At 43.0% G+C, this 13,669-nt stretch overlaps 1 protein-coding gene across 2 annotated transcripts in view; it reads left to right on the forward strand.

Annotated features, from left to right (window-relative positions):
- The first annotated feature begins 5,291 nt into the window (after nucleotides 1-5,291).
- LOC149452162 (uncharacterized) overlaps nucleotides 5,292-13,669 on the forward strand; it is a 117,320-nt gene continuing 108,942 nt past the window's right edge. For both annotated transcript variants that reach the window (XM_089689700.1, XM_089689701.1), the window contains exon 1: nucleotides 5,292-5,389. The gene's annotated coding sequence lies outside the window, so the exon portion shown is untranslated. The remainder of the gene's footprint in view (nucleotides 5,390-13,669) is intronic.

Raw genomic sequence — 13,669 nt, forward strand, 5'->3', positions numbered from 1 at the left:
ACTGGGAGAGGAAAAGAAACATAGGTGTCCATGTATGAAACAGAGATGAGCTGCGATTCTGAGGATCACAGCTAATCTCTGATCATTAACCGTTTATGAAACTCAGCAGATCAGCGGTGAATATGTTCTTCGTTAATCAGCCCAGAGTTCTGAGAAACTGTCATTCAAGTGAAGGGCAACCAAACTGAAAAGAGGCCTGGAGGAGCTCAGCTATGAGGAAAGATTAGGGAGATTATTGCCGGCCATACATAGGTCAAAATTCGACCGATTTTTCGGCTGATTTTTGCTTTGCTAGTGGGTCCATGGAACCGGGGGAAGTCACGAACGAGGAAAGCAACCTCAACACCAGCTTTTGCCACAACAGAATTTTACTTAGATGTGACATACAATAAATTGACATACACCCAGCCCAAAGGCTGAGACCCTTGTGCTGCACAGCACGGCGCCTTCTGATGGATGAAGGTAGAAAGTGAAGTAATTTACCTACTGGCGGGCACAAATAAGCTGCCACACCTTACCTGTTATTACCCTAAAAGAGCAGGAATCAGTGTATGGGTGTACGGTATTTGCTAGCCTGCAGTGCAGTACAACAGCTTACGATCTTACACAAATCTACAGTATTCCCTCTCCCATAACTGATCCTGTAGCACGTGCCTGTGTATTCCTTCTGAGCAAAACACCAGTCTGGCTTGAGTTTGTAGGATTTTATCAGCTCTCCAATGTGAAATGTCACTTTAAGTTGTGGAGTTCTTCCAATAATCAGTAACAACCCTCTTCATGAATATACAAATATCTATGGAGTCTGAGGCTGTGTTAGAAAAACAGTGATATCTTGTGGCTAAACCGCAGAATGTCAGTCAAAACATTTAATTTACTTCCACACAAACAGTGTTCAGACAATAAGAGCTGTTTCCCCATCTCACAAGAGTATTCAAGCAGTTCCTGGAGGATGAAGGAATTGATACCATTGAATGGCCCTATGCTCGCCTGACCTAAATGCAACAGAACACCTCTGGGATATTGCCAGGTTGCACCTCAGACTGTCCAGGAGCTCAGTGATGCCCTGGTCCAGATCTGGGAGGAAATACCCCAGGACACCATCCGTCGTCTCAGGATCATGCGTCGACTCAGGCACGCATAGAAGCATGTGGGGGCCATACAAACTACTGAGGATCATTAAACTAAAGTACTATGTAAATATATATACTTCCTGTGTGAGAGGCAGGTCCCCTGATAAGGCATTACAGTTGGCCCTTCTGTACCAACTCAGGGCCCCATCAGTTTAAAAGTGGAAGCCAGATAACTGCCGAACAGGAGGGCTGACTGTACTGGCTTATCAGCGGCAGACCTGTGTATATGCACATTATATCCATACACCCCCACCCTGCCAACTTCTCCATGTTTCCCTCTCTCTGTCTGAGCTACAGGGGATCCGTTCTATTATCTGCCCCTCACCCCGCTTTCCCCTGCAGCTGTGATGACTTCTTTCTCTCCTCTCCCAACAGCAGGAGGGCACCCAATTGCCATGCTGCCCTGTAGCAGTATTTCTGCTATAGGGCAGCACGGAAGCGGTTAAGGATGGAGAACTCGGTATTGGTAAATATGTCATATTTACCGGCACCTGTTTTATGAAGGAACACAGTGAGTGGTCACTACAAATCTCTCACTGCGTCCAATCATCATTGAAGCATAGTAAACTGTTAATTGTGGAGTTTCTATGAAGAGCAATCACCATTTTGATTGCTATTCAGAGAGCATTTTCCAGGCAATGAGGAAATATCGCCTCCTCACCACCTACTCTAACCACACAGTAGTGGACTGCAATTGCAACCACTTGCCCTCCAGAGGATTTACCCCCCCCCCCTTCCTGACCAGGTCATTTTTTTGCATTATGGCGCTGCGTTACTTTAACTGACAATTGTGCGGTCATGCAACACTGCACCCAAATTTAAATTTGTCCTTTCCCACAAACAGCTTTCTTTTGGTGGTATTTGATCGCCTGTGCAGTTTTTATTTTTTGCGCTATAAGCAAAAAAAGACTGACAACTTTGAGAAAAAAACAATATTTTTGACATTTTGCTATTAAACATGTCCAGTAAAAAAATTAAAAAAATCTAATTTCATCATAAATGAGGCCAAAATGTATTCTGCTGCATGTCTTTGCTAAAAAAAAAATCCCAATACGTGTAAATGAATTGGTTTACGTGAAAGTTATAGTGTTTACAAATGGCGGTATAGATACTGGAATTTTTTTTTCTACTAGTAATGGCGGCGATCAGAGACTTTTATCAAGACTGTGAGACTGCGGCGGACATTCTGGCACGGGGGGGGACTAACTTGCAGTTAGTGGCACCAATACAGTGATTAGTGCTAAAAACAAAGCACTGACACTGTACTAATGGCACTGGGCAGGAAGCAGTTAATGCGAGGGGCGATCAAAGGGTTAACTGTGTGCTGGGCGTGTTTTACTAGGGGGCAGGGGGGTGTGTTATTCAATGTAAGCACACTGATTGGAATGGCTGTACTGTGCACAGCCATCCTGAGCAGTGTGCTTGAGCTGACAGGTAGGAAGATTGTTTGTAAACAAAACAATCTTTCTCCCCGTCGGAGATGCTCCGTAATCACCGGGTGCCGGAGGGTAATTATCATCCGGGACACGGTGATTGACATCTGCGGCAGCGAATGGCGGTGCAGGTGGGCTTGTGTGCGCCCCCTACTTGGAAATGCAAAATCATATATATATATATATATATATATATACAGTATACACACACACACACACACACAATAAATATATATATATATATATATATATATATGTGTGTGATTCTGCACACAGGTGTTGCCCTGTAGCAGTATATCTGCTGTAGGGCAGTCCTTAAGTGGGTAATCCCGGCAGGCCAACCAGGTTGGAGTACAATAGCGCACGGCTTCCTTAGAAGACCCAGACACTGCATAGAGCACCGTGCCAACTGTGTCCAGAGTGCTGAGCCTAAAGTGGGGTGGTCCTATGCCTACAGCCATTTTTCTGGGCTGGTCTTGTGCCTACACCTTTTTTTCTGCAGTGGTCCTGTGCCTATAGCCCCTTCTTCTTCCACTTGCCTGTGTAGCTGGTCCTGGTATCCCTCCAGCTGCTCACCTGGACTGCCAGACCCAGCCTAACTCTTTGTGAGGGAGACTTTGTCTCAGGGAAAGTGCAAGTAGCTGATTGTTCTTTACAGCTTGGTTTATTATATTAGTTATCCCTCTCTGTAATTTGTCTCTTGTTTTTTTCATGGGGTGTACTGTGCTGCCAACTAGTGACCTAGGGTCATCGCTCTTAGTGGGCCATTTGTTTGCATTGTTATTCCTGCTCTGTATTTAGTAAGTAATGTGTTGTTTGGGTAACATGACATGTTTTTCCCAAATATCATATGCTATACTGAAAATGTCAATTCACTATCCCTTTATGTGGTATTTTAAATAAGTGGTGGTCCAGGCATTTGATAGTTAAAGAATGTATTTAATTTCAGCTGGTTGTCAAGGACGCCAGCATGTTCCGGCTCCTTAACAACCATTAAAGAGCTGGTTGTCAAGGAGCTGGAAACCACCGCGTCTTTAACAACCATGAATCATCTGCTGTCAGTGGGGATTCCCACTAACAAAAGAAGAGCCAGCAATATAATTTTTTTACCAGGTCCGTTGGGTTCTGGTATGAATTTTGAGAGGGATCCCTTACCAAAATGTTTAAAAAAAATGGTGTGGGGGTGTCCCCCAAGATCCAAAACAGACCCTTATCTGAGCATGCAGGAAAAGGGTAAATGAGCGAGCACCCCCCCCCCCTTGTAAATCATACCAGCCATACATCTTCAACATGGGGGGTGTTTTGGGGGGCTCCCCCCAAAACACCTTGTCTCAATGTTGATGAGGAATAGGGCCTCTTCCCCACAACCCTAGCCTGGGGGTGACTTATTGAAATCTGAAAGCCTCCTTTAACAAGGGGGCCCTTAGATCCCAGCTTCCCCCATGTACATAGTACCCATCCTCATTCACAAAAAAAAACCTGGCCAAATTAAAAAAACCTAGAGCCAGAGAACCCAGTGTTCTTTTAATAAAAAAGCCCAAAAAAATTAAATGTGCCCCAGAGTAAATACAGCGTCAATCATGATGAATGCAGGCGTACCTGCACGACAAAAATAAATACCCGGTACGCACCCGATGCTTGGTTCTCTTCAACTAACAGCTCGTCTTCCTACCTGCCACGAAATAAACCCAGCTGCCCTCATGTGACATCACCGACCAAGCAAGTGACCCATATGGAAGAAAAATATATTTGAAATGTATTTTAAAAATATCCTTCCCAAATATATTGCCTACAATTTTGGCCATATTCTATCTATCTATCTATCTATCTATCTATCTATCTATATATATATATATATATATATATATATACACACACACATATATATACACATATACACTGCATGTTGAAATGCGTTTTTATTACAAAATATATGAAAAATATATGGAAAAATACATTTCAAATGTACTGTATGTCTTTAAAAATACAAATCTACTTGGAATGCATTTACAAATAGATGTAAAAATATATGTTAAAATGTTAATATATATTTAAAAAAATATATTTTTAAAATATATTTTTTTTAAAATGTATTCAGATTTTTTTTAACATATAAAAAAGTCATTTTAACATATATTTTTACATATATTTGTAAATGCATTTCAAAAATGTAGATTTGTACTTTTAAAGACATACAGTATACTTGAAATGTATTTTTAAAAATATTTTTCATATGTTTTGTAATAAAAACGCATTTTAACACGCAGTATCAATCTGTCTAAATACCAGCAAATGTTGTTATGCCATAAGGCTTCTGAAAAGCGGTGGTGTGTTTTTGATGCATTGATAGTGATTTATTTTTCTCTGTCTTCTTCACTTCAGCACTAAAATTCTAAGGTCTTACCCTTCCCAATTCTATCTAAACAAGGTTTTGGCTGCTGTTCCACATGTAATATTGTTTCTGTACAATAAATTCATATGGAGCCCCCATACATAACACCACACCTGTCCTATCGTTGATTATTTCTGAATTATGGATCAGTCTGTTCTTCTTCGGTTTCACAATGGAAAGGATGCACCATTGGCATTTCCTGGGTCACTCCTGAAAAATATGCAAAGCAGTGGAATTTTTTTTTTTATGTAACAAGATAAAGCTGCAACAGGGTTCAATCCCATTAAGAGTTAAATGAATACCAACAGGCCATAAAACTCTAACTCTAGTAGACAGCAGACAAATCCCAACAGGAGAACTTCAGACTAGTGCGATTCTCAGAAGGGCAGTCTAAAGGTTCAACCCGAAGCCCGCTCTGATCTTCTTGTTAACAGGTAACGTCTAAATTCTGAAATATACTTTTAAATACACTATACTATACTATTAAATAGTTTTAGAACAGATCCCTTTAAAATGTTCAGTCCAGCCAGAGAACATACTTCAGATTTGTGTAACTGGCGGTTGGTGGAATCACCAAATACCTTTCTGAATTTCTTGAGGTCTCCTGCAGTTTCCAGATCCACCTCTCGATTCTAGTGATTATGAGGGGTTCTCACTCATACTATTGATCATGTTAATGTTACTGTGCCGAGTGAAACAATGAGAAGAACCCATTGTTGGATTCTTCAAAAAAGATATTAAAAAGAGGATTCAATTCTGAAGGGTTCAACTGTAGAATAATCATTTTGTTTTGGTGGACGTATCCTTTAGGATCTTGTTCACAGAAAGTGTGTCTATCACTCTTTGTTGTTATAGTGTATGACTTGCAGCTAATAAAATACCTGGGTACAACTGTACAAATGACATGGCTTGTATCTAAAGGAAAGATTAGAAAATTCTCTGCAGTGAATATACTTAGTGTTACTAAATCCGCTCTCCCCAGACCCTGCATTCACTATATCCGCTCTCCCCAGACCCTGCATTCACTATATCTGCTCTCCCCGGACCCTGCATTTGCTATATCTGGTCTCACCGGACCCTGCATTCACTATATCTGGTCTCCCCGGACCCTGCATTCACTATATCCGCTCTCCCCGGACCTTGCATTCACTATATCTGGTCTCCCCGGACCTTGCATTCACTATATCTGGTCTCCCCGGACCTTGCATTCACTATATCCGGTCTCCCCGGACCTTGCATTCACTATATCTGGTCTCCCCGGACCTTGCATTCACTATATCTGGTCTCCCTGGACAATGCATTCACTACATCCGGTCTCACCGGGCCCTGCATTCACTATATCTGGTCTCCCCGAACCCTGTATTCACTATATCCAGTCTCCCACAGTACACAGAACATGGAAATACAATTAGTATAGTAAACTGCTAAATACCTTTTCTCATCAGCAGTCAGGGCCATCTTTAATATTGATGGGACTCTGGACAAACATTTTCTTGGGCCCCCCCCCCCATGCATTTTCGCTCCCCACCTGCTCTGAAACATACAATAAATAGCAGCTAAACTCAAAATCAGTTTACTCCAGCAGGTCAGGCAGCATTTGCAATTGATAGCCAAAGATTACAGCATATCATTACCGCTCACTGACTGGATGATAGAGGTTACAGTACACATTAGGGCTCACTGATTAGTTGCTAGAGGTTACAGCACATGATTTCTGCTTGCTGATTGGTTGCTAGAGGTTTCTGCACATCCTTACAGCTCACTGATTGGTTGCTAGAGGTTTCTGCACATCATTACTGGTCACTGATTTGTTTCTAGAGGTTTCTGCACATTATTACTGGTTACTGGTTACTTCACATCCTTACCACTCACTGATTGGTTACTAGAGGTTACAGCACTTAATTACATCTCACTTATTGGTTGCTGAAGGTTACAGCACATCTCACTGACTGCACACCATGGACTGAGAAGGTTAAGGGACCCACCAATAGACAGAAAACTCAGAAGACTCCTGGGATCATGGGCAGTGTGTGTGTGTGTGTGTAAGGGGGGGTGAGGAGGATGGGATAAGTAGCAGTTCTGGGGGCATGGGATGAGTGACAGTGCTAGTGGGGGGGATAGGATAAGTGGCAGTGCTTGGGGTGGATGGGATCAGTGGCAGTGCTGGATGGCTTCACCCTCCCTATGGCTATTTTTACACCAACCATCAATGTTAGGGGGGATTAAAACTGATGACCAAATGTAATGAAGAATTTACACTGACATCCAATGTATTGGGGAATTGTACACCAACAACCAATAAATTTCTACACTGGCCACCAATGTAAGGGGGAATGTACACTGACCACCATCAGTGGTGTTGGTGGCTGGAACCTTGGGGGGCATAATATACATATGAATGCCGCTACTATTTACATATGAATGATGCCTTTACATATATGTGAATGCTGACATGGTCTGCACACATGAGTCATCTGTACATGGCAATAGGACAGAGCTGGGCAGCATAATTAACCAGTTCCCGCCCGGCCAATAGCACAAAGGTGGCCGGGCAAGCAGCTCGTCTCTCCCCGTGGATGCCATATGGCGTCCTTTCAGTCATGCGCAGTGCGCCCACCCGCAGGGCCGCTCTGCGGCGCGATCTGTCACCGGCCGTGTACCTCGGACACGGCCGATGACAGATCTGTGTACCGGTGTAGCAGCAAGATGTGTACCCCCATGAAGATGTGTCTTCCTGATGCATCTGCGCATGTCACGGTTTTCGGCAGAAGTAGCAGATCACCATCAATAGCACAGAACTGCCACAGTTAACCCCTTTTAGGCTGCACCGCTGAGTACACGCACCGCTGAAGCTGATCCTGCAGATCAATAGCTGACGCTCCCGCAAGATGGATAGAAGCATCAGGGAAAGGAGAGAGGTAGGATGCAGTAGCTCTGTGATCGCTTGATCGTCTCTGAAACCGTGACATGCGCAGATGCATCAGGGAGACAAATCTTCATGGGGGTACACATCTTGCCGCTACACCGGCCCCGTTTCCAGTACCATGTGACCTGCTGTGACCAATCACAGCAGGTCACATGACAGTTGTATACAATGCATGGCTTCCTTTCATGCCATCCATTGTATACAAGTGTCTAGCTGTGAATGGTCACAGCGATCACATGCACAAGCTGGGCCAATCACAGCCCAGCTGTGTCATGTGATTAGCCGTGGCCAAATCACAGCTAAGCACAAAAAAAAACCTGAATGAATCGATGTCATTCAGGTAAATGATTGCTTATAGCAAAGTAATTCTTTGCTATAAGCAAATTGTGTTAAAAAAACAAAAAAACAAATACTGATCACTTCCCCAAAGTAGTAGAATGATACTATGGTAACATTATACTACTTTGGTAATAGTGAAAAAAAATCTTACAAAAAGAGAAAAAAAAGAATAAAAAATTAAAACTAATAAAAAAATTTTTTTTTTTTTGTACTGTCACCAGTCAGTGTCCCTGATCACCGCCATGCCGGTTATATGATGACGCTGTACGGCACTGGTGACAGTATGTAAAAAAAAAATTAGCGAAAATAATTTTTCTCATTTTCCGAAAAATTATGACAAAAAATTTACAACTTCAAAAAACTCGCCATGCCTTTTATGAAATATGTCGGACTGTCTACTTTGCAAAAAGGGGTCATTTGAGGGATATCTGTACTGTTCTGACATTCTTGGACCTCAAGAAATTAGATTGGCTGTCAGTACTTCAGGATTGATCAATTTTCAGATATATACCATAGTTTGTGAACTCTATAACTTTCCTACAAACTAAATAATAAATACTAATTTGGGTTATTTTCACTAAAGACATGTAGCAAAATACATCTTGGCCTAAATTTATGAAGGATAATTATTTATTTGCAAACTTTTATAAAAGAAACAAAGAAAAATGTGTTTTTTTTTCAAAATTTTTGGTCTTTTTTTGTTTAGCAAAAAATAAAAACCCCAGTGGTGATTAAATACCACCAAAAGAAAGCTCTAGTTGTGTGAAGAAAATGATAAAATTTTAGTTTGGGTACAGTGTTGTAGGACCGTGCAATTGTCATTCAAAGTGTGAGAGCGCTGAAACCTGAAAAATGGCCTGAGCAGGAAGGGGGTAAAAGTGCTCGGTATGGAAGTGGTTAACAGCACTTCACACTGAGATATCGGACACAGCCAAAGACAAAGACTTCAAGGGACAAGAGAATGTAAATCAGTGCAGTTGGCAAGTATGGGACAGTATTGGGTCCCACAACAATGACTGGGCCCAAGGCAGCTGCCCGTTTTGCCCCTCCTTAAAGACGGCTCTGTCAGCAGTATATAGTAGTCTTGTGACTTCTATCAGTGTCCAGCAGAGCACTAGTAAAGCAATACTAAAGGTTATTTTTATTTTTGTAAAATAACAAACATGTTATACTTGCTGTGTGTAGTGGTTTTGCACAGAGCAGCCTGGATCTTCCTGTTCTCGAGTCCCCTGTCGGTGCGCCTGGCTCCACCTGTCAGGTGCCCCCATAGCAAGCAGCTTGCTATGGGGGCACCCAAGCAGGCATGTTCCTGACCTGTTGCTCTGTGTGTCCATTCACACATGGAGCTGCGGCTTGGCCCCACCCCCTCTCTCTCCTCATTAGCTGACTAGCTTTGATTGACATCAGTGGGAGCCAATGACGTTTCCTTCACTGAGGAGGCAGAGACTCTGGAAAGCTGAGGCTGTCATGCACATCGATGAATCGCGATGCGGCTTAGGTAAGTATTGAGGAGGCTGGGGGAACTGCTGCACACAGAAGGTTTTTTACCTTTATGTATAGAATGCATGAAGGTAAAAACTTTGAGCCTTTACAACCACTTTAAAGCTTGTAGAAGGAGTTTTCATTCTCCCCTGATTGTCCTATGAGGCTTCTTAACCCCAGGCTCTCTGTCAGGACAGCACTGATTGGCCCTGTGCTGATCACATGCAATCTCCCAAGAAAAAAAAAAACTCTAGCAATACACACCAAACTGAGCATGTGCAGCTTGCCCCCAAGGATCTGTTCTATCAGCAGATGGATTGGGGACAGTAGAAGGGGAGGATCAGAGAAGACAGGATCAAACAGCCTTTTTAAACAATGTGGAGGATTAACCCCTTAGGTTCCGCAGTCAGTATAACAAGCTTGGTTTACTGCATATACATACTGATTTTACTGTTGTGGGTTTAGTAACACTTTACTGGCATTGTATATTTGGTATGTAGAATATGAAAGCATGAGCAGTTTTTGAGGTACTATGTTTTTATTATTTACATCTTATATTGCTTTATTATAATATAAAATAAATATGATATGAAAATATAATTTAAAAAAACATATTCTTTAATTTTTGTAGGGCAGCACTGTGGCTGAGTGGTTAGCCCTCCTGCCTAGCAGCACTAGGGTCAATGATTTGAATCCCAACCAAGGCACAACCTGCCTGGAATTTGCATGTTCTCCCTGTGCCTGTGTGGGTTTCCTCCTGGTACTCCAGTTTCCTCCCTCACTCCAAATACACTGCTCAAAAAAATTAAAGGAACACTTTGTAATCAGTATAGTATCAAATCAATTAAACTCCTGGGGTATTGATCTGGTCAGTAAGTAGCAGAGGGGGTTGTTAATCAGTTTCAGCTGCTTTGGTGTTAATGAAATTAACAGGTGCACTAGATTGGTAACAATGAAAAGACCTCCAAAACAAGAATGGTTTTACAGGTGGAGGCCACTGACATTTTTTCCCTACTCGTCTTTTCTGACTGTTTTTCACTAGTTTTGCATTTGGCTAGGGCAGTGGTTCTTAACCTGGGTTCGATCGAACCCCAGGGGTTCGGTGAGTCAGTCTCGCGGGTTCGGCGGAGGTGAAGACCCACACCCGACTCATATGATTCGTGATGACATGCCCCGCTTGTCCACCATTGGCTGCAGGTGGTCACGCAACATTGCTTAGCCCAGTGGTCGGCAAGCCGCGGCTCGCGAGCCACATGCGGCTCTTTACACGCTTTAATGCGGCTCTTGTGTGCCGGGCGCCCGCTCCCCTCCCTCCTCTCGGGCGGCAGGGACTCTGCAGCGTGATCCAAAAAAAAAAAACAGCCAGGGCAGCGCGCTCAAATGCAATGATTGGCCAGTCTCGCTGCCACTCACATCCTGATAGCCAGTGATTGGCTGTCAGGATGTGTGTAGGAGGGGCAGCGTGACGAACGTGAGAGGAGCTAGGCTCCTCTCACAGTCCGCCCTGAAGACCGGAACAGCGCGGGAGGAACTCGCGGAGCAAAGGTAAGTGAATTGACACAGGGGGGACTTGGCTTACTACTTGCTACTTACTTACTACTACTATATAAGGGATGAATTAATATGGGGGATGAATTACTATATGGGGGATGAATTACTATATGGGGGATGAATTACTATGGGGGATGAATTACTATATGGGGGATGAATTACTATGGGGGATGAATTACTATATGGGGGATGAATTACTATATGGGGGATGAATTACTATATGGGGGATGTATTACTATGGGGGATGAATTACTATATGGGGGATGAATTACTATATGGGGGATGTATTACTATGGGGGATGAATTACTATATGGGGGATGAATTACTATATGGGGGATGAATTACTATGGGGGATGAATTACTATATGGGGGATGAATTACTATATGGGGGATGAATTACTATGGGGGATGAATTACTATGGGGGATGAATTACTATGGGAGATGAATTACTATATGGGGGATGAATTACTATGGGGGATGAATTACTATATGGGGGATGTATTACTATGGGGGATGAATTACTATATGGGGGATGAATTACTATAGGGGGGATGAATTACTATGGGGGATGAATTACTATATGTATATTTTCAATTGTCAAACCTTTTCACACTTATATCTTAAATAATTGGGAATGTCTAGTTCTAATTTATATATATATATATATATATATCAGTTTTGAAATATATACTGTATACCATATATTAGTTTGTAGACTCTATATTTGTTCTTTGTTCTTAATGGTTTTGTTCATTTTGTGCACCTATGTATAAATATATACCTATGTTTTGAATTTTAAAAATCATATTTTATTTTTCCAATTAAGAAGGGTTCGGTGAATGCGCATATGAAACTGGTGGGGTTCAGTACCTCCAAAAAGGTTAAGAACCACTGGGCTAGGGTCAGTGTCACTACTGGTAGCATGAGGCGATACCTGGACCCTACAGAGGTTGCACAGGCAGTACAACTCCTCCAGGATGGCACATCAATACTTGCCATTGCCAGAAGGTTTGCTGTGTCTCCCAGTACAGTCTCAAGAGCATGGAGGAGATTTCAGGAGACAGGCAGTTACCCTGCATTCACATCAAGCCTGACTTTGAAATCAAGTCGGAACAGCACCGATATGACTGCTCCAATTGCGGACAATAGGATGTGACTTGGCATGCAATTCGAAGTCGAAGGCCATGCCACGTCGCATCCAGTGTGAACCAGAGCTTACTCTAGGAGAGCTGGACAGGGCCGTAGAAGGTCCTTAACCCATCAACAGGACTGGTATCTGCTCCTTTGTGTAAGAAGGAACAGGATGAGCACTGCCAGAGCCCTACAAAATGACCTCCAGCAGGACACTGGTGTGAATGTATCTGACCAAACAATCAGAGTTCATGAGGGTGGCCTGAGGGCCCAACATCCTCTAGTGGGCCCTGTGCCCACTCCCTGGCACCACAGAGCTCAATTGGCATTTGCCATTGGACACCAGAATTGGCAGGTCGACCCTGTGCTTTTCACAGATGAGAGCAGGTTCACCCTGAGCACATGTGACAGACGTGAAAGGGTCTGGAGAAGCCATGGAGAATGTTCTGCTGCCTGTAACATCGTTCAGCATGACAGTTTTGGTAGTGGGTCAGCGATGGTCTGGGGAGGCATATCCATGGAGGAACGCACAGATCTCTACAGACTAGACAATGGCACCCTGACTGCCATTAGGTATCGGGATGAAATCCGTGAACCCATTGTCAGACCCTACACTGGTGCAGTGGGTCCTGGGTTCCTCCTGGTGCACGACAATGCCTGGCCTCATGTGGAGAGAGTATGCATGCAGTTCCTGGAGGATGAAGAAATTGATACCACTCAATGGCCCCCACACTTGCCTGACCTAAATCCAATAGAACACCTCTGGGATATCATGTTTTGGTCCATCCGACAACGCCAGGTTGCACCTCCAGGCTGTCCAGGAGCTCAGTAATGACTTGGTCCAGATCTGGGAGGATATACCCCAGGACACCATCATGAATACAAGCACGTGGGGGCCATACAAACTACTGAGGACCATTTTGAGTTGCTGCAATGAAATTTCTAGCCTGCTGAATTATTTTTTCCCTTTGATTTTTGGGGTGTCTTTGAATTCAGTCCTCTGCAGGTTGATCATTTTCATTTCCATCAAATGATCCTTACGTTCCTAACACATTACCCAGTCCACATCAGTATAGATATCCAGCAGGAGATTTTACCTCATTGAGATCTTGTGTTTTCAAAGTGTTCCTTTAATTTTTTTGAGCAGTGTACATGCCGATAGGTTAATTGGATCCTGTCTAAATTGGCCCTAGTATGTGTATGTATGAATGTGAGTTAGGGATCTTAGATTGTACCCCTTGAGGGTTAGGGACTGATGTGAATGTACAATATATATGTAAAGT

Source organism: Staurois parvus, unplaced genomic scaffold, assembly GCF_062004578.1.
Source record: "Staurois parvus isolate SC_StPar_1 unplaced genomic scaffold, SC_StPar_1.0 ptg000493l, whole genome shotgun sequence".
Lineage (NCBI taxonomy): Eukaryota > Metazoa > Chordata > Amphibia > Anura > Ranidae > Staurois > Staurois parvus.